The sequence below is a fragment of the Myodes glareolus genome, chromosome 12, assembly GCF_982192425.1.
Source record: "Myodes glareolus chromosome 12, mMyoGla1.1, whole genome shotgun sequence".
In the NCBI taxonomy this organism is placed as follows: Eukaryota; Metazoa; Chordata; class Mammalia; order Rodentia; family Cricetidae; genus Myodes; species Myodes glareolus.
This window is the reverse complement of record NC_142037.1, coordinates 9,573,461-9,595,172: the sequence shown is the minus strand read 5'-3', so window position 1 is coordinate 9,595,172 and position 21,712 is coordinate 9,573,461. Positions and strand designations below refer to the sequence as shown.

Sequence of the window (21,712 nt, the reverse complement as noted above, 5' to 3'; positions counted from 1 at the left end):
TGACACCCTCCCCCTCAGTCACCAGAACCTAAAGAAAATATTATTTTCTTCCTAAACTTAATCTTGTCCTCTGCTTTGCCAACACCTGGCCAGCTCCAAGAGACACTGGACAGTTCCACAGAGCCTGGACAGCAGGGAAGCAACCAGATACCACAGGACACGGCCAACATCCCAGCCTTTTCAGGTCCCACAAGATTTTGACCAACCCAGGAATCATCAAGAAGCAGCCTTGAGAACCCGGCACCCCTATTTCTGTCCCACCTCATATCCCCTTTAACTTTCCTACCTTTTTATGATAAGAAAAAGATGAGAATGTTAGGATTATGCTGGCCTTCCCTGTCACCTGGCAGGATGAACCCAGACAGTACTCTGTCCCTTTAAGAGACAAGCTCCACGGGGCTGGAGAGATGGTTCAGCAGTTAGGAGCATTGCCTGCTCTTCCAAAGGTCCTGAGTTCAATTCCCAGCAACCACATGGTGCCTCACAACCATCTATAATAAGGTCTGGGGCCCTCTTCTGGCCTGCAGACATACATGTAGACAGAATATTGTATACATAATAAATAAATACATATTTTTTTTAAAAAAAAAGAGAGACAAGCTCCACCAACTACCAATCTTTCTCTTCCTGCTGAGGCAAGCTCATCTTAGCCATCTCTTCTCTCCCCTCCTCTTCCATCTTCTCTCTCTCTCTCTGTCTCTCTGTCTCTGTCTCTGTCTCTCTCTTTCTCTCTCTCTCTCTCTCTCCTATCCTCCCAAAACCCTCTAATTAAACTCTATATACCATATATATAAATCCATCCTGCAGATTCAGTTTACTATTGCCTGAACGCATATTTCTTTCATATCTGAACACTTAGGATTGGATAACCTTTAATTAAGGGAACTCATCTTTGGGGAAGACTATTTCTCCCTCTCTCAGCACTTTATAATTGCCTGTTATTCTTCATCTTGGGATGAGGTCCCCCTGCTATTTCCCCAATTACTTTGAAAGGTCAACTGATGTTGTCATTGTTCAGGTCTGGTTTAAGCAATCATATTGTTGAAATTTCATTGGTGTATTTTCCTTGTCATATCTAGAAGATACTTATTTAAAATATTTTTGACTTTTGATTATGCATATGTGTCTGTGTTTCAGTTCATGTTTGAGTATGTGCAAGTGACCTAGTAATCCCACTTCTGGGTAAACAGCTAAAGAATTTAAAATCAGTATGTTGTAGAGTATCTGCATTCTCATACTAACTATAGCAGTATTCCCAACAATTAGGTAATTTCCAAACTAAATTAATGAATGGGTGAATAGTAACAATGTGTCACATAAGGCAGAGTGCAATCCAGACATTAAATTTTGAAAATTTATTTAATTTTATGTGTAGGGTGTTTGTATGTGTATCACATACGTGTGTGAGTTTTTGTGTCAGTGTGTGTTTGTACACATGTGTGTGGTATGTGTGTGTGTCTAACTGTGTCTATGGGTGTATGTGTGTGTATGTGTATGGTATATGTGTGTATGTTCCGGTGTCTGTGTGTATGTGTATGCGTTTTTGTGTCAGTGTATGTGTTTGGGCACACATGTGTGGTATGTGTGTGTGTGTCTAACTGTGTCTATGGGTGTATGTGTGTGCATGTGTGTGGTATATGTGTGTGTGTGTGTGTGTGTGTGTGTGTGTGTGTTCTGGTGTCTCTGTGTGTATATGTGTGCGTGTATTCATGTGTATGTTGCCCCTGGATGTCAGAATAGGACAATAGACGCCCTGGAGCTGGAGTCAGCATACTTGTGAGACATCATGTGAATGCTGGGAATTGAACCTGAATCTTCTGCTAGAGCAATAAGTGTTCTAAACCACTGAACCAGCTTTCCAGTTCATTATCCAGAGATAAGAGGATGAAGTAATTCATTATTTGTAATAATACAGTTGAAACTGAGATACGATCCTAGGACAAATACTCTAGGGACAATAGAAAAATAAGGCATAATCACATTGTGTCTAAGTCTAAAACAAGGGAAACTGCAGAAGTGGAGAGAAGAGTGGTTCATGGAGCTGAAGAGATTAGAACTGGAAGCTCTTGATCAGGGAACACAGAATTTCAATTAGGGCAATGGACAACTTTTTGAGATCTGCTGCACAGTATGTTAATAACGCATCATGTATTTCTAAACGTCTATCAAACAAATGTATGTTCTCACTACACAAATGGAAACTATTTGAGTTTGTAGGATGTCAACTAACATAATTTAATCATTTGACATCATATACATATAACATCACTTTCAAGCCTGAAAATGTGTGATTTAATAAAAAATTTTTAGCCTAACATTTGATAAGGAATTTATTTTTATAAAACACACAAATATTGGTATGGGGGAAAGCACAGGGAGGCAAAAGGACTTCTAATTATTCAAATTTTGCCCTATACTAGGGAACATATCAGCTGCTTAGGTGAAATTCTATGAAAATTCTGTAGCAGCCATCCATGATGAGTTGCATTAACTAACATTCTAAGGACACTGAGGAGAAGCAGGACATGCTTCAATCAAATCCAAACTTTCTACCTCTCTTATAGATCATACAAACTACAATAAGAAGGTGTCAGTTGTCACAACATGGTTTCCTGGTGTCATATTGCAGTGAGCTCAGGATGTCACTAATTTGGCAGGGTTTTTGATTAAATGAACTGGGGAGTTGTTGTGGAGAGGGAGATTTAATGATCTCTGGAAAGCTTTTTGTGGAATTCTGACCTCAAATATACATATTGTACCTTGAGAGAAATGTGGGAATGAATTCATTTGAGTAGTTGGCCTTGGAACTTAGACCTTATCTAAGCTACAAGGATTCTCTCTCTGCTACAGTGACTCCAAACTTGATAGTTAAGGTGTCTTGGTGGTCTTTCCTTTCTCGTGCTACATAGATATATCATGGACTTTTTTAGAAGTCGTCAAACTCTGAGAGACAATTCAGAGAGTCCCCTTTCCCTTGGCAATCAGAATTGATTATATTAGCTATAACTTAATTCATTACTAATGGTAGGCTCTTTTCTCAGGAAATAAGACTTCTAGGTAATCCAAACTCAAAGTTCTATAGTGGCAAGCTCATTGTCCGGACAGGAGGATCTTACTTTGTGACTGAGACTGAGTTTGAAAGCTCAGTCCTCCTACTTCAGCCCATGGAGGGCTGGAATTACAGGTGAGCATCACCATCCCTCACTCAGAAGCCAGAACACTTGAGTCTGATCATTTGTAAGAGGGGAGTTGGCTGCACATTTCTGTAATGTGGTATCCATGGATCGTAGCTGTAGGGGAAATGTCATTCCTGACTTAAAGGGAAAACTACATGATGTAGAGTAGCAGCCTGATCCTGCAGATAGTTGTTACTCAATTGGAGCTATATTCTGTGTGGATTCTCCCACAATGCTTCAGCCTGAATACTCCTGAGAGATGTGGCAAATGCATCCATTCCTGCATTTCTGTCAAGGTAAAATATATATGTTGCTGAAAAGCATGTGTATTAGTTACTTTACTGTTACTCTGATAAAGCACCATGACCACGGCAGCTTCTAGGAGAAAGACTAGGACACAGTGATCCAGGTGAGGCATCAGTGGAAACATGGCAGCGGGAGCAGGACGATGAGGAATGATATCATTTACTAAGTTTTACACAAACATGGGCATGACAGAGAGAGAAAGAGAGAAGGGTGGGTAAGGAGCGAGGGAGGGAGAGAGGGAAAGAATTGTGAATGGTGTGAGCCAACACCTGCCCCAGAAATGAACTTTCTTCCTCAAGGCCATATTTTCTAACATCCCCAAACAGCATACTATACTGGGAACCAATTGCTCAAATAAATGAGCCTAGCAGGGAAGGGAAGAGCAGTAATATCTTAACTAAAAACACCACAGGAAGGTGGTATGGGACACAAATACAGAATGTTAAGTACATATTCTCTAAGTCCCCAGAAAATGGTGCTGGCAGAAGTATGACATTATACAGGACAATGGAGGTGTTCCAGCATATATTCCCCGGCACAAAGCAGAAGACCATGTGTTATTGTTTCTGGTCTGTGTCTGTATCCTTCAGTGGTGTCTTACAGTACTTCTGGCCTCCTGGGCTACAATGGCCAGGAAGAACAGAGAAGTTGAGTCTTGATTAGTTGAAGCACTTCCTTTCCCAGGTGCAGAATATCAGTACAGATGTTAGGGGAGCAGAGGGAGCTCTATACCAACGGTCAGGGCTGAGAGATACTTCCACAGAGCAGAGGAATCTGAAGCAGTCTGTGTTTAAGGCATTTACTGCCTCTGAATCTACTCCAATATGTGCTCAAGGAAGCAAAGCAAGGTGGCCTTGAACACCTTCACTATGCAGCTGTGGGTGGGCCCAGGGGTTTCTCTCCAGGGGGAGTCTGAGCATGGGTTCTTCTTTATGTGGAATGCCAGGAAGTTACTGACCACACATTAGAAGACATCGAGGTCACTCGTGCCTTGGTAGTCAGGGAATCCTAGGCTCAGTTCAGGCTCCATCTTACCATGGTTGATACTGTTTATCAGGTATTGACTACCTTAGATATAAATTTATTTGTCTCCTCTCTAACGGAAGCACAGTAATGATTTTCAAAGTTATTTTAAGCCATAGAACCATCTCCTCAAAGTTAATATGACATCCAAGCTGCAGTCATATGTGACTGTGTGGTTTCTAACAAGCCTTTTTCTTTGATTCTGCACTCTTCTTAGTCTTTGTTGTCTTCAAAAGAGTTAGGCCCATAGTGTATCTCCAAGCCAGGATTTGTTTTCCAGTTCTCTGTCAGAAACTGTGTGCCACCTACATCTCTTCCTACATAAAACCTTGTCTTTGAAAGTTGTTTCATCCAGAGCAAGATTTTATTTACTTCATCTTTCAGAAGAACATGATGTTCTGTCTATTTGGGACCGGGAACCATTAAGCTGTAGCTACCAATCCTGTTCATCTGCTAAGGGTCTGACAGGACAGGACCCTGAAGTCAAGGCTGCTTGAAGCTTAAAGTTTATTTTAGTTAATTTAAGCATTTTTTTATTTGTTTCTTTTGAGACAGATTCTCTTTGTTAGGCTGCGGCTGGCTTTGGTCTCAGAGATCTGCCTGCCTCATGCTACCAAGTGCTACATTAAGGCATGAGCAATCATGCCTGGCACCTTGGATTGTTTTAGCGACATTGAGTCCAACACAGGGAGACTTTCATTTAACAAGCAGCCACACATTCTGGCTACAGTCACATGCCACAATCTTCCTAACAATGAGAATCCCAGATAGTCTAAGGAACAATGGATGCAGCAGGACCCAAGAATGTCTAAACATTACAGGAACTTCTCCACACCATTTTGTTTTGTTTTGTTTTTCTACTTTTTCCAGCCTCCTTGATTAGTGTTTAGTACCGTTTTTGAATTATTCTGCAAAATATGTGCATCTCTTAGAATTGAAATCTGCACAGTGACTGTGTCTGTTACTTTTTAAATAAATTCAATGAGGCTGTCTCGATTGTATTATTCTGTAGGAACTGCCCTATCTCCTAGGTGGAAAACAGGCCTTTCTGAATAGTTTCCCAGGAGAAGCTAATTTCTGCAAGTCATTTCCAAGCATCGTACACATCAGTGTTGACAGATGAAAAAGTAGAGATTTCTACCTATTAACTCTTCTGGATGTCAAGGACTGACATAGGCCAAGTGAGCAGCAGGGAGTCTTAACCTGGAGGCCAGCAGTGACTAAGATGAACAAGCTCAGAGGGGCGTGTCTTTTACCAGTTGTCTTTTACCAGGAAGCCTCCGCAGACATCACTTTTGCCACCATCTTTCACAAATGCAATAAATGCCATGTAGGGGCGGTAGTGGGGTTTGGCCTCATGGCCCCCGATGATCTCCTCTGAAAGAAAGGCAAGAATATGAGGTGTCTGGGAGCAGCAGATGAGGTAGGTAGATGAGGTAGATGAAGATCTTGGGAGGGGGGATGAGGTGAGATCTACAGTTCCCCAAGACTGTTGTGGATAGAATTCCTTGTAAATAGATTGATCTTTGCTGAGGCTGAAGTCTCAGTGTCCTGTTCTGAGAAGAGGTGTGTTAGACTTGTCCACAAGCCCATGCTTTACAAATACATGGAGGAACAAACTTCTTTCTTCATGATGCTAGAGACCAAGGGGATGCTGGGTGACTCATGTTAGTCTTTCACTATTAGTGATTCTCTGGAGACCTCTCATGTCTTGATTTCTACCAATTTTGTCACCTTTTACTCCAAGCTCTTAAGAGAGGAATTTTCTAAAGTTCTCCTGTTCTGGTGCCCATCATATCCTATACAGGTTCTCAGTAAATAATTCTGGCTGCATGGAAGAATGACTTCTACTTAGCTAGAGGACCAGTGATTCAGAATTCATGGGATTCAGAGCCTAGGGGACATTGGGGGAGTGTGCGGGAATAAAGGAAATAGCTGGTGACCTGCAGAAAGTAGAGAGGCCAATGAAAATTAGAATGCAGATCTAGTGGAGTGTGCAGTGTCACCCTGGACCTCTTTCTTTAGCATTCTGAGGGTTGAGGTTAATAATGATGCTAATATTCCTGAGTTAGTGGCCTTACCCCACTGCTGACTGGTCATTAAAGCTGCCCAGGATCTACGTTCCAGTAGAGTTAATGGTATACTTTTTAGGAACTTTGCATTCTCTGCTACTTCTCCTTTTAGGGATGATCCACTCTCCAGGTGACACAAAGAGCAGGGAGAAGCTAGTGCCCACCATGTTCTCTGAGGACACTGCCCTTCTGCAGACCTTGTTGAGAATCTAGTCAGTGACAGGCTTCCAGCTCTGGGTTGGAATGGGACCTGAGGTTCAGAAAGCTCCTGGTTAAGAGCAGGAAGTTTCTGACTAGAGCTGGACAGAGACTCCACAGAGTTATTATGGGATGGCACCTCTGGAACAGGGGTGTTCACTCACCTGCACCAGCTCCTCCAAGTGGCAGAAGAAAGGTCAGGAGAATCAGGACTGCTGCCATCTTCCCAGGAAGGCTCTTGGGTTGAAGGAGGGCAGAGTGGACAAGGCCCTTGAAGGATGAAGGAGGTGAGCGTTAAGTGACCTCACAGGCCTTTTTTACCTGTGCACCTTTGCTCTGATTGGCTTTATTAGCTCAGGACATTGTCTGGTTTGGGTAAAAATGACATGTTCACCACATTGACATCCTCTGAGCTATTCCTGGATAAAGACAAGGAAAAGATGGTGTTAAGATTGTGGTTGAGGAGGGTCTGAGACCCCAGGAAGTCCACTGTGCCTGCACTGAGACAAAAGGGTGGCTTTTCTTATCTTTTACATTTTTTTTCATTCTGGCAATATCTCTTTTTAATTCCTTTGGCTTTTTTTTCTTTCTCTCTTTTCTTTTTTAAAAATGATAATGACACCCAATTTACCACAAAACAGTTATAACACTAAAAATACACAGACAAAATTATACAGTATTTATTAAGAGCTGATACTGTGTCCTATAGGTGAGGCAGAGTTTCAGTACATCTTCTCATTAACCTCTGAGACTTCTGATCGTACTGTGGAACCATCTGTTAGAATAGTCTGATGAATTAATCTTCACTCACTCTGACTTTCCTAAACTGCTAGGATGTCACAGAGAAGTCTCAAAAGCAAGTATTTACCCTGTGGCCATTGATCATGTCTTACTGTCATACATAGTTAAATATATTAACGAATCATAAATGATGTTTATCAATTACCTGTTTACTATGTATTGATGTTCATCTTTAAGCAAGAGCTTCAGGATTGAATTTAAAGGTCAGTAATATTAATTTAAAGGTCAGCACTGGGTTCCTTGCTGAGGACTGCAGTGGTATTTTCTACAACATTCCCTAGGAGTTTCTGTAGATAAACAAGGACTTTGATTAGATCTTGAGTGATTATTTAGTGGGCTAGAGCCGGAAGTGAGACAGACAGGGACCCAGCCCTTGAAAAGGCTGACATTGACTGGAGTGAGCTGGGGATCTGAGTTTAGAGCACAGATGGTTAGAGATGTGTGAGATCAGCTCTGGGAGGTGAGACAGGCTGGTCTTGCTCTCAACACAGGTGTGTGTGTGTGTGTGTGTGTGTGTGTGTGTGTGTGCTTGTGGACATGTGTGTGATCTATGTGTGTGTTTCTGTGTCTATATGTGTATGTGTGTGCATGTGTGGTATATGTGTATGTGTTCCGGTATCTGTGTGTGTGTGTGTGTGTGTCTGGGTGTGTCTGTGCGTGTATTCATGTGTATGTTGCCCATGGATGTGTGTGTCTGTGCGTGTATTCATGTGTATGTTACCCATGGATGTCAGAATAAGACAGTGGATGCCCTGGAGCTGGAGTCAGCATACCTGTGTGACATCATATGGATGCTGGGAATTGAACCTGAATCCTCTGCTAGAACAACAAGTGTTCTAAACCACTGAACCATCTCCGTTCATTATCCAGAGATAAAAGGATGATGTAATTCCATCATTTGCAATGATGCAGTTGAAATTGAGACACGATCCTAGGACAAATAATCTAGGGACAGTAGAAAAATAAGGCATGATCTCACTGTGTCTAAGTCTAATACAAGGGAAACTGCAGAAGCGGAGAGAAGAGTGGTTCATGGAGTTGAAGAGATTAGAACTGGAAACTCTTGATCACGGAGCACAAAATTTCAATTAGGGTGATGAACAACTTTTTGAGATCTGCCGCACAGTATTTTAATAATGCATCATGTATTTCCAAACATCTATCAAACAAATGTATGTTCTCACTACACAAATGGAAACTATTTGAGTTTGTAGGATATCAACTAACTTAATTTAATCATTTGACATCATATACATATAACATCACTTTGAAGCCTGAAAATATGCAATTGAGGTAAAATTTTAAAGATGTCATTTAATAAAGAAATTGGCCTTATAAAACATGCAAATATTGGTATTGGACGAAGAAAGGACAGATAGACAAAAGGAGTTCTATTTATTCAAATGTTTCTCCATACTGGGGAACACATCAGCTACTTAGGTGAAATTCCATGAAGTTCTGTAGAAGCTATTCATGATTACTTGCATTAATTAACATCCTAAGGACTCTGAGGGGAAGGAGGACATGCCTGGATCAAATCCAAACTTTTTACCTCTCTTGTAGACCATGCATACTACAATAGGAAGGTCTCAGTTGTCACAACATGGTTTCCTGGTGTCATATTGCAATGAATTTAGGTTGTCATTCTCCTTGGCACTAAGTTAGAAGGTTCTTGGACCAAATGGACTGGGGAATCATTGTGGGGAGGGGATGTTGGAGATGGGAGCCACTTTTTCATCTCGGCCGCCCAGAACCAAAATAATCACACAGCAATCATATTATTTAAGTCACTGCTTGGCCCTTTAGCTCTATCTTCTTATTGGCTAGCTCTTACATATTAATTTAACCCATTTCTATTAATCTGTATATCACCATGAGGTTGTAGCCTACCAGCAAAATTCTGGTGTCTGACTCTGGCAGCAGCTCCACAGCATCTCTCTGACTCTGCCTTCTTCCTCCCAGCATTCAGTTCTGTCCTCCCTGCCTACCTAAGTTCTGCCCTATCAATAGGCCCAAAACAGTTTCTAAATCCATTAATGGTAATCAAAGCACACAGAGGGGACTCCCACATCAAGGGGGACTTAAACGATCTCTTGAAAGATGTTCAAGGAACTCTGACCCCAAGTGTCTAAACTACAAGGATTCTCTCTCTGCTACAGTGACTCTAAACTTGATAGTTAAGGTGTCTTGGTGGTCTTTCCTTTATTGCACTACACAGATTTATCAGAGACTTTTGTTAGGAGACATTATATATATTTGGTTTTTCAAGACAGGGTTTCTCTGTAGCTTTGGAACCTGTCCTGGAACTAACTCTTGTAGACCAGGATGGCGTCAAACTCATAAAGATATGCCTGCCTCTGCCTTCCAAATGCTGAGATTAAAGGCATGCACCACCACCGCCCAACTAGGAGTCATTACACCTTGAGAGACAATTCAGTGAAACCAATTTCCCCAGCAAATCAGAATTGATAACCTAGCTATAAATTAATCCATTACTTATGGTGGACTCATTTCTCAGGAATTAAGACTTCTGGGCAAGCCACACTCAAAGTTTTCTAGAGAGAAGCTCATTCTCCGGACATGATCTTACTTTGCAACTGAGGCTCAATTTGAAAGTTCTATCCTCCTCAGCCATGGAGGGCTGAAATTACAGCAGAGCATCGCCATATCTCTCACAGATATTAAAACCATTGAGTTCAGTCATTTTTGTGAGGGGAGTTGGGTGCACATCTTTGTGATTTGGAATCCATGTATCACAGCTGTAGGGGAAATATCATTCCATGTTTAAAGGACAAACTACATAATGTAGAGTAGCAGCCTGGTCCTGCAGAGGGGTTGTGTTCTTTGTGGACTCTCCCACAATGCTTCAGGCCAAATACTTCTGAGAAATAAGGCAAATGAATCCATGCCTACATTTATGTCAAGGTAAAATATGTATGTTGCTGAAGAACATGTGTATCAGTTACTTTCCCATTAGTGTGATAAAGCACCATGACCACGGCAGCTTCTAGAAGAAAGACTAGGACATAGGGATCAGGTGAGGCATCACTGGAAGCATGGCAGCAGGAGCAGGATGATAAGGAGTCATATCATTTGCTAAGTTACACACAACCGTGGGCATGACAGAGAGAGAAACAGAGAGAGAGAGAGAGAGAGAGAGAGAGAGAGAGAGAGAGAGAATTGCGAGTGGTGTGAGTCAAAGCCTGCCCCAGCAATGGACTTCCGCCATCAAGGCCATATTTCCTAACATCCCCAAACAGCATCATAAGCTGGGAACCAGGTGCCCAAATACATGAGCCTAGAGGGGACATCATCACTAAAAACCACCACAGGAAGGTGGCATGGGACACAAACACAGAACAGAAACTATATTCTCTAAGTCTCCAGAAAATGGTGCTGGCAAATGGATGATGTTGGACAGGACAATGGAGGTATGCCAGTATGGATTCCCCAGCACAAACCAAAAGACCTTGTGTTGTTGTGTTTGCACTGTGTGTTTCAGGGGAGTCTTATACTCTGGGTCTATATCCTCCCAAGGAGTCTTACAGTTCTCTCTGGCTTGCTTGACTGCAATGGCCGGGAAGAACAGAGATGTTGGGTCTTGATGAGTTGAAGAATTTCCTTTCCCAGGTGCAGAACATCAGTACAGATGTTAGGGGAGCAGAGGGAGCTCTATGCAAATGTGAGGGCTGGGAGATACTTCCACAGAGCAGAGGAATCTGAAGCAGTCTGTGTTTAAGGCATTTACTGCCTCTGAATCTACTCCAATAAGTGCTCAAGGGAGCAAAGCAAGGTGGCCTTGAACACCTTCAACACGCAGCTGTGGGAGGGACCCAGAAGTTTCTCTCCATGGGGAGTCAGAGCATGGGCTCATCACCATAGAATCTTCATCCTGCAATGGATGGAGCTAGAGATAGAGACCCTCAGTAGAGAAATGGACTGAACTCCCAAGGTCCAGTTGAAGAACAGAAGGAGGCAGAATATGAGCAATGGAGTCAGAACCACTAGGGGTTTTGTCCACCCACTGAGACAATGTGCCTGTTCTAATAGGAGCTCACCAAATCCAGCTGAACCAGGACTGAACGAGCATGTGATCAAACTGGACTCTCTGAACGTGGCTGACAATGGGAGCGGACTGAGGAGCCATCGATAATGGGCACTAGCACCTGTTTCTACTGCATGCACTGACTATTTGGGACCCTAATCTATTTGGATGTATATCTTCCTAGGCCTGGATGGAGGGGGGAGGGCCTTGAACTTCTCACAGGCAGGGTACCCTGCCCTCTCTTAAGGAGGGAGGAGTAGGGAGGAGGGTTAGTGGGGGAGCACGAGGGGAATGGGAAGAGGGGAGGAAATGTAAATTTTTGAATAAAAAATATTTGTGTGAAAAAATAATGGGGGAAGAGAATATTTAGTAAAATAGATCATAAGGAGTCTTGATGAAAATGAAAAAGAAATGTTAAGATGTTTGATATAAAGAGGAAAAAAAGAGCTTATTGTGTTATTTATACTGCCAAAAAGAACATTAACTAAACTGAATCATTATAGAAGAATGATGGTGTATGTGGAAAATACACTCACTGGTTTTTATTACAGGAAAAAATTCTAGTGATGAATATTAAAATTTAGCCAAGAAAAAGCTGTCATAATTTAAAATATTTGAAGAATGTTGAAAAATACTGACCTGGAATCTTAAATTCTGGACGTCTTTCAAACACTGTATTAAGAAGGATGTTATGATCCGTGATCTCAACAACAATGGTGGTAAGCTAGATTCACAATCATGGGCGTGAATTCCATCCTATGTGTCTCCAATAAAATAAATGATTATTAACCCTAAAAACAATGAACACTTAAATATTGAAGTGTGTGGTCCTAACTGACACGATTTACAAATTTCTCAAAAAACATTCTTCACATCTTGAATTTTGCATGCAAATGGATGGAAATAGAAAGCACTATCCTGAGTGAGGTAACCCAGACCAAAAAAGATGAATATGGTTTGTACTCACTCACGAGTGGATTTTAGCCATCAATAAAGGACATTGAGCCTATAATTTGGAATCCTAGAGAAGCTAAATAAGAAGGTGAACTCAAAGAAAAACATATAGCTATCCTCCTGGATATTGGAAGTAGACAAGATTGCCAGGCAAAAATTGGGAGCTTGGGGGTGGGAGTGGGGTGGGGATAAGGGAAGATGGGGAGAGAGAAGGGAGAAGGGGAGATGGGGAGAGAGAAGGGAGAAGGGGAGGATGGGGAGAGCTTGGGGGAATGGGATGGTTGGGATAGAGGAAGGGTGGATATGGGAGCAGGGAAGTAGATATCTTAATTAAGGGAGCCATTTTAGGGTTGACAAGAGACTTGACTCTAGAGGCATGCCTAGCTGTCCATGGAGATGTCCCCAGCTTGTTCCTTGGGCATCTGAGGAGAGGGCACCTGAACTGGCCTTATCCCATAGCCACACTGATGAATATCTTGCATATCACCATAGAACCTTCAACTGGCGATGGATGGAGATAGAGACAGAGACCCAAATTCGAACACTGGACTGAGTTCCCAAGGTCCAAATGAGGAGCAGAAGAAGGGAGAACATGAGCAAGGAAGTCAGGACCGTGAGGGGTGCACCCACCCTCTGAGACAGTGGGACTGATCTAATGGAAGCTCACCAAGGCCAGCTGGACTGGGACAGAAGGAGCATGTGATCAAACCGGACTTTCTGAATGTGGCTGACAATGAAGGCTGACCGAGAAGCCATGGACAATGGCACTGGGTTTTGATTCTATTGCATGTATTATCTTTGTGTTAGCCTAGTCTGTTTGGATGCACACCTTTATAGACCTGGATGGAGGGGGAGGACCTTGGACTTCCCATAGGGCAGGGAACACTGACTGATCTTTGGACTGGAGAGGGAGGGGGAGAGAGAGAGTTGGGAGTGGGAAGGAAATGGGAGGAGGGGAGGATATGAAATTTTTATTAAAAAATCTCATCTTGCAGAACAGCTCCACATCTCTCACTGTCCTTGGGGTATTCACTAGAACCAAAGCTACATCTTCATCAATAGGGTGTCCTGGTCTCTTGAGGAATTTTGATTTAGCTACATGATGCCAAGTCTCAGCTTCTCACCATGGGTCTCTCAATACTGAAGCTCACATGCTGCTAAAAGCAGTCCTACTTGGGAGACACTTGCATATTACCAAGCTTGGTCACTCTGGACCACAGGTTCTGTATGCTGACCCTAAAGAAATCTTCACAGGTGATTTCACCTCTTCTAGCTTGTGTCAAGATGACAAAAAAGAAAGAAAAAAAACAAATAAAATTACTAACCAGCACTCCTGGTCTTTTCTCCCTCAAAATATCCTACTGTACCATACTCACCCTGCTTACTGATACTGAAATCATGGATCTGGAAACCACATATATGAAACCAAGGGCTGTATAAATAAAGCTTTACAAAAATGCAGGATTCAACTATTGAATAGTACAACACCAATAATGAACCAAAGACCTAGATAAGCAGATCAGCCATGTTCATGACTCACTAACACAAAGACAACAGTTACCCCTAAGTATTTACAGATTCAATCCAAGTCAATCAAAAGTTTTATAATAGTTTCTGACTAGATTTATCTATTTAACTCAATGGCAGAGCCCTCCCCTAACATGTAAGGGGCTCTAGGAATAATGCAAGTTCTTCAAAACCTAAACTATAGATCAGGAAGCATATAGCTCAGTGTTAATTAGGGTGTTACCTATGTATGCTAGTCGAAGGTGTGTTCTTTAGCACACTTGAAAATAATAAAAATTGATGAAATACAGTTCAGTTAGTAGAATACAAAAGATGCTGAGTTCAATCGCAGCACCATATAAACCCAGTGCACTGACATACCCCTGTACTCCAGGTACTCAAGAAATAAAAACAGAAAAATCAGAAGTTCAAATTCATCCTAAAGTACAGACTTTCAGTCCAATATACAATATACAAGACCTTGGAGGTGGGTGGAAGAAAGGAATAAAAACATAAGCAACATATTAGAAGATAGCATTTTCAAATAATGATCAACTGCACATATACAGGGTGAGAGTAAGAGTTATGGTTCAATCAGCTGAAGATTCAGGGTGTACAGTTTTGAACAGATATCTCATCAAGGGATGACAAATAATCACATAAAATGATAGCATAAGTTAGCATACAAAAAGTTATATTCTATATAATTCCATTTTTATGACACCCCCTACACACACACACACACACACACACACACACACACACACACACACACGAGACAGGACTTATATAATTCGGGGTAGCCTTGAACTCTCTGTGTAGAAATAGATAATCTCAAATGTGTGATCTTCTAGCATCCACCTCCTCTACCCAACCACAGATGCAGGGATTATAGACATCTACCACCACATACAGGGTTATCTGCTACTAGGGATTGAACATAGGCTTTTGTACATACGAGATACATACAAATTTCCATACATCCCTAGACCTAAACATTCCTAAAAAGGATCAACAACAACAAAAACAAACAAACAAGGAACAAACAAAAGTCACATGAAGACAGAAAGCAGAGTAATGGTTTCTGAGAATTAGGAATTAAAAACTGGATGACTACAAAAGATACAGACTAATCTGGAAGGACAAAGTAATTATTTAAATTTAAGCAGTGGTTTAATGAATATACACATTTGTCAAAATCTGTAAGGCATTATACACTAAAGTCAGCAAATTTGAATAAATGTAAAGGATTAATTTTAGAGAATGAAAGAAGTGGGAGACTAAGGAGACATAGTAACAATGTATTGGGTGAAGCTTGATTGTCCCTAGATCACATCTGTGTGTGGTGTGTGCATTATGATGCAGGCCGCATGCTAGTGTGTGTACCTAGGGAGGACAGGTGGGTGTCAGTTGTCTTCCTCTGATCACTCTCCTTCTTAGTCTTAGAGATAGTCACTCAGATGGAGTAGGAGGGCCTTCTGTCTATGTGTTACTTTCATTGATCAAATAAAGAAACTACCTTGGCATTTGATAGGGCAGCAGCTTAGATAGGTGGAGTAGACTGAATAGAAAGCTGGGAGAAAGAAGCAGAGTCAGGCAGACACCATTGCTTTCCTCTCCAAAATGGAGATAGGTCAGACTCATCCTGGTAAGCCACAGTAACGTGGTGATATACAGATTATTAGAAATGAGTTAATTAATATGTGAGAGTTAGCCAAGAAGAGGCTAGATATAATGGGCCAGGCAGTGTTTAAATAAATACAGTTTCCATGTAATTATTTTGGGTAAAGCTAGCCAGGGGCAGGGCTACAGCCTGCCACTCCTTTTACTGCACTCAGAGAAAATGGAGCTCATAGACTAGCTAGACTATCTGGCTAGGAGCCTCAGGGATCCTCCTGTCTCCACCTTCTAGCACTCAGATTACAGACACATGGTGTCATGCCTAGTCCTCAAGCTTACCACATTTATCATTTTACCCACTGACCAATTACCCAGCCCCTCCATAGCTTTTTGAATAAATGCTAAAAGAACATCAAGTATATGCTGAAAAATAAAGTATTGTTCACATTAGATGTGAATAACTGAGTCTTGTTAGGTATGATTAAGGCTCAACAACTTACCTATGTAGAAGTCTATAGCACCAAAGCAGCCATAGACAATATGGGTATGGCTGCATCTCACTAAAACCTTATTTACAGAAACAGGCAGCAGGCCAGAGAAGATAGCACTACAGTATCAAAAATACAGAGTACCCTAGAGGTTGCCTATGGTAGAGCAGGCAACAGATGTGCATTAAATAGACTAGCCTAGAAGGTGGCAGGTGTATCAGTCCTGAAATGGTAAAAAAAAATGTTGTTTTCACCCTGTTGAGTTACAGGCATGTATACATTATGTTCTTAAAATGGGTATATTTATTGCATTCTGTAATACCTCAACAAACTTGATTTGTTTTTAAAATGAAGTTGAAATTTTCATATGATAGCATCAATGATATGGAAAAGCCTGACTTCTGAGTCATAATAATCAATTCAATATCACATTAAGGCCTACTAGGTAATTTTTCCTTATCCTAAAAATTGGTAAATAATTTCATTCTCAGGATTCTTTTTTGGTCCCCAACCACAGGAGGGAGGATGTTGAGAATGAAATGATGAAAGTAGATAAAATAAAGGGCACCTAGCACAGAAGAAAACTGAGTGAACTAATTGTAAATGATAAGTATGAAAATGATAGGAAAGAACAACAGCTACACTGACCTCCTCCACAGTCTGCTTTAAATTTCCAGACATTGTTCACTGCTTACCACTGTTTCACGTGACACCAGGCCACAGCATTGAGTCAGCTGCTTCCACTGTGATGCATTCACTGTGCTTTGCATCTAACACGCATTCTGAACCAAAAGTTAGTTTAAAAATACTCCCTGATAAACATTCAGGGAGAGAAAATGTGAGAAGACCCAAACAGAAAATGAAAACGGGACAGTTTTCCCAAGCAATAGGAAAGACAGATGTCTTATAGTAGTTCAGTTACTTTCCATGGGGGAAAATAACAGTGAAGCTAGTGACAAGTATTCACTTGAAGGCCCTTGTCAGTAATAATTAGCAAGGAGGGGTCCCTTTGTTTGTCCCAGCTGCCCGATTAGCTTATACTTGAAATAATCTCACAGAAACTGTAATCATTTAAACACTGCTTGGCCCATTAACTTCTTATTGGCTAAGTCTTAAATATTAGTTTAACTCATCTCCATTAATGTGTATTGTCATGTGACTGTGGCTGACCAGCAAGATTCTAACAAGTGTCCATCTCAGGCATGAGAACCATGGTGTCTGCCACTCTGCCATTCTTTCCAGTGTTCAGTTCTGTCTACTCCACCTAGCTAAATTCTGCCCTATCAAAAGGCTAAGGCAGTTTCTTTATTCAACCAATGAAATCAACACATAAACAGAAGGATATCCTATACCATTTTCCCTTTTTTGTTTAATCAAATAAGAAAGGCTTTCACTTTAACATAGTAAAATTGCATATAAGAGGTATCAAGCAAGAATATATTTGCATTATAATATCACAATTATATTTGTATCTATTTTATTTTTTATCATAACAAAGAAAAACTATAACTATAACTCTATATCTATTCTTCAACTCCATCAAAGACTCCAGAAGGATATATTACCTAAGTAAACAAGAAGTAAGCAACTTTCAAAACTCTAGAAATAACAGAGACATCTTGCTACCTGTACAGTAGTTTCAGACTCTTTGAGTGAACTTAAAAGTTAACATTAAGAAAAGCAAGTATCAAAGTCCAAGCTTTCCAAGGTAATTTGGTCAAGGATATTTATACCCACAATCTTTAGGTTCCATCAGGTAAACAATTCTAAAACATATCTACTCCATTTGGTATCTAAAATATTCTAAACTAAGTTGGTACAACCCACTTTAATCAAAGTTTCCTTCTGTAAATAGTGGCATTTGGAAAGGAAAGTGAGTGGTGTGCTTAAGTCTCTTAACTGTGTATTCTGCTTACACCCAATCCAATTGTATCTTGTGCAAACTTGAGAGATGTCAGAAAGCCAAATGGATTGTTTTCAAGTCCAATGGAAAATGGAAACGTTGAACTGTGTGTAACTTAAGACACTGTGGTACTTTGAATAATAACAGCCCCCACAGGATCTTAGATTTCAATGTTTTGTCACCAGGTAATGACACTAGTTGAAAGGTTGGGGGTGTGGCCTTGTTGGGGGGAGGTGTGACCTTGCTGGAGGAAGTATGTAGTTAGGAGTGGGCTTTGAGGTTTCAGAAGCTGAAGCCAGACCCAGAGTCTCTCTTTTCCTGTTGCTTGTGGATCCAGCTATAGAACTCTCAGCTACTTTTCCAGCACCATGTCTGCCTGCATGCTGCCATGCTTCCCAACATGATTATAAACCTCAAACTTTGCAACTGTAAGTAATCTTCAATCAAATGCTTTCCTTTTTAAGAGTAGCCATGGTCATGGTATCTGTTCACAGCAACAGAACACTAAGATGAACAAGACACACTATTGCTAGTATTGAACAAAATTATCTCTTATCATTTCCCAAACTACACAGCTGTACAGAATTCTTTCCTTCCATACCACCTGGAATCTCACTGAGAAGAAGGCCAATAGGTGATGAAACAGTATATCGTCCTCTGGTCAAATGACATCTTTTGTGATTTTACAGTCAGTTGTGAGTTTAGAGTGGGGGTAAGTGTCACAGTGTGAATGTGGAGGTTGGAGAACAACTTTCAGGAGTTGGTTCTCTTCTTCTCTCATGTGGCGTTCTGGTGGTTGAACTCGGGTCATCGTGCTTGGTAGCAAGTGTCTTTACTGACTGAGCTATCATCTGTCCAGAAACATCATTTAAAAACACTTCCTAAAGTCATGTAAAATACATCAAAATTATCATTTTAATCACCAGAAAGCAGCACGACACAATATTGGACAGTGTACTAAGTCCCTTTAACTGTTTCATGCATTCCTAAGAACATGTAATGCTACTCCCCCTTACAAGGAAAAAAACAAGCTCAGAATTTAAGTAGGATGCTCAAGGCTTCAAAACCAGATGAAGAGAAGATAAGGATCTAAAATCAAATTTACATAAATAGAAAAACTGAATTTCTTCTAAATTATGTTCTCATCCAATTTCACAAGAGAGGAATAGGAAGAGCTATGAATGAATTTATTTCACAGTTTAATCGTCTCAAGAAGGAAGAGTGTGAGGGACTCATTTTCTAAACTGCAATCTTTTCTTGGAAGTACACAGTATACTGTCCAAACCCCAATCATCTTCTAGAACAAATCAACAAATTAATCAACAAATAAAGAGTTCTGAAATTTAGGGAAAGTGATATAAACCTATGTAGCCCTAAAGAAACTGAGGCAAGGAAGCCCTGAGTTCAAAGCTGGCCTACACTACAAGACAAACACTGAAACAAAGAGAAAGAGAGGAGCTTGGCCTTTAATTCCAGCACTCAGAAGACAGGTAGATCTCTGTGAGTTCAAGAACAGCCTGGGTTACATAGTGAGATCCTATCTCAAAACAGAGAGAAGCCTTAGCAAATTTTCCTAATCTAAATTTCACCACAGATGAGCAAGCTAATTATCATTTTGTTCAAGGCCCAAAAATTACTAAGTCTCTCCTGTGTACACTATCAATAGCTGGTAAAAAATCACTTCACCCAAATCAAACGAATGCTCGATACCAACAGTATATAGAGACTTTTCTAGTAAAGACAGCACATAGCAAAATACAGCCCATCAGAGTCCTTAAGACTAGGAAAGACCATTTATACTACATACTGTCTGCATTTAGTGAAGCAGGTTAAATTCTAAGAAACCCTAACACAAAGCTATGTGTTGTCACGTGTCATCACAGTCCAGGGAAGGAAAGCAACTGGAGTCCTGGTCACCTGACTATGAAGGCAATTGTGTTTGATGTGACTCCTTAATAACTTCCAACTTCTGCCAACCTCCTTTCCTCACCACACCCGCCCAGGGAAGGAAAACTAAGCACAAAGATCGTGAGTCCTGGATTCCTGCGACTTAAGAATATTTTCCCTTGGTTTCATTGGGTGAACAAAGCTGAATTTCAAGTCAATAAAAGCCAAACAAACCAGAAAACCCAAGCCACTCTTCTCTACGTTATTCACATAGAAAATAAAACAAAGTATCATTTGCAGTATTTTTTCACAGAAAACTTTAACTTTATAAGATGCCAAGGAGATGCAACTGAAATTAACATGAAATGACGAGATCATCATGTTTCAATATGAATGACACTTAAGCTAGTTCCACTTGGGAATTTAAACAGAATCATAACCATAGCATAAATACAGCCAAGGAAATGTAGTGGAAGGAATTCACCCCAAACTTACGAAGGCACATGCTCAATGCAGTTAGGAAGCCCCAAGAAATAAAGGTGTATAAAATGACAATGGTTTATCTCACAGTTCTCTGAACTCATGGGAATGTCTTTACAGACAATGACCTTTAAAAAACTGGAGCACTTCTCCAGACCCGGGCAATCCAAAGGTTTAAAAAAATGAATAAATGACTTTGGGAAATAAGAGGGGATGATAAGGGTGTAACAGTTGTAACCAAAAAAGACACATCACTGTGGCAATGAAATCCCAAAGTAGCTTCATTGTGGAGTGGAAAAGCAAAGACCGAATAATAAAATGTTGCTCAATCCAGTTTTCCTTGAATTCCTGAATTCACAGTAGAGTCTAGAAACTTAATGTGATCCAGTTTTTCAGAGGCAAGATGGGGTGGGAATGAGGGTAGACAGTTTCTCAACTAGAAGAAAGCAAGGTTTTCTACATCTATTATTTCATGCATCCTGAGAGTCCTTTTTACCAAGAGCAGCAACGTTCTGGGTCTGAAAGTGTTAGCCTCTGCACTAGGGCCATGAGAGGAGGATCTGAATGCAGTTTTCTGAGCATTGGTCACACCCACTTCCCCAGAGAAAGCGTGGGAAAATGCCCTAAGACTGCCAGGGCATGCAGTGCTTACCTGACTGATCCACTGTACCAGGGAGCTCTTTCCTGCGATGTCCCCGCCAAGAACCTGTCCTTCAGAGGAAAGTCCCAGCAGGAGCCACTGAAGTTGGTAGCAGGAAAATGCTGATCCATGGAGTCTGGGATTGGTGGATGCGCCACCCACCCCTGGCCATGGATGCTTTCGCCTGACCCCGGTTCTGCATCTCGCGCATGGCTGAGGGCAACCGAAGCATTGAGTCCATTGCGCACGACCACTCCTCAGATGCCCTGACTTCCCTCAACTAATTTGAACCCTCACTGGTTGGCTCCCTGGGCTCACCCGCGGTCAAGTCCAAGCAGCTCCAGGTCTTGGCGGTGATGGATGATAGGCAGCAGCTCCTCAGTGGTAGCTGAGGAGAGGTCGAGGCTCCCCGGTGTGCAGGAGCCCAGAAGCTTAACAGGGGCCTCCTTGACTCCCCCTGCATACAGCCCCGCCCACCCGCGCATGTGCTGCTGCCTGTGGACCTTCAGTAGACAGCTGAGCCCCCCAGTGAACGCTTCTTCTGGGGGCGGGGCTTCTGAGGAGCTGTTAACAGTTGATCTCTCCTGGAGAAAGAGAGTCAGTTTAACAATTG

The 21,712-nt window shown here is 41.4% G+C and overlaps 1 pseudogene across 1 annotated transcript in view; it reads right to left on the bottom strand.

Moving 5' to 3' along the window:
* The window catches only part of LOC148120098 (granzyme C-like), a 35,720-nt pseudogene extending 14,116 nt beyond the window's left edge, over positions 1–21,604 (bottom strand). Inside the window, exons 1-3 of the transcript XR_015739370.1 lie at positions 21,112–21,604; positions 7,722–7,863; positions 6,940–7,194 (exon numbers count right to left, since the gene is read on the bottom strand). The product of XR_015739370.1 is annotated as a granzyme C-like (transcript). The remainder of the gene's footprint in view (positions 1–6,939; positions 7,195–7,721; positions 7,864–21,111) is intronic.
* Between the last annotated feature and the right edge of the window lie 108 nt (positions 21,605–21,712).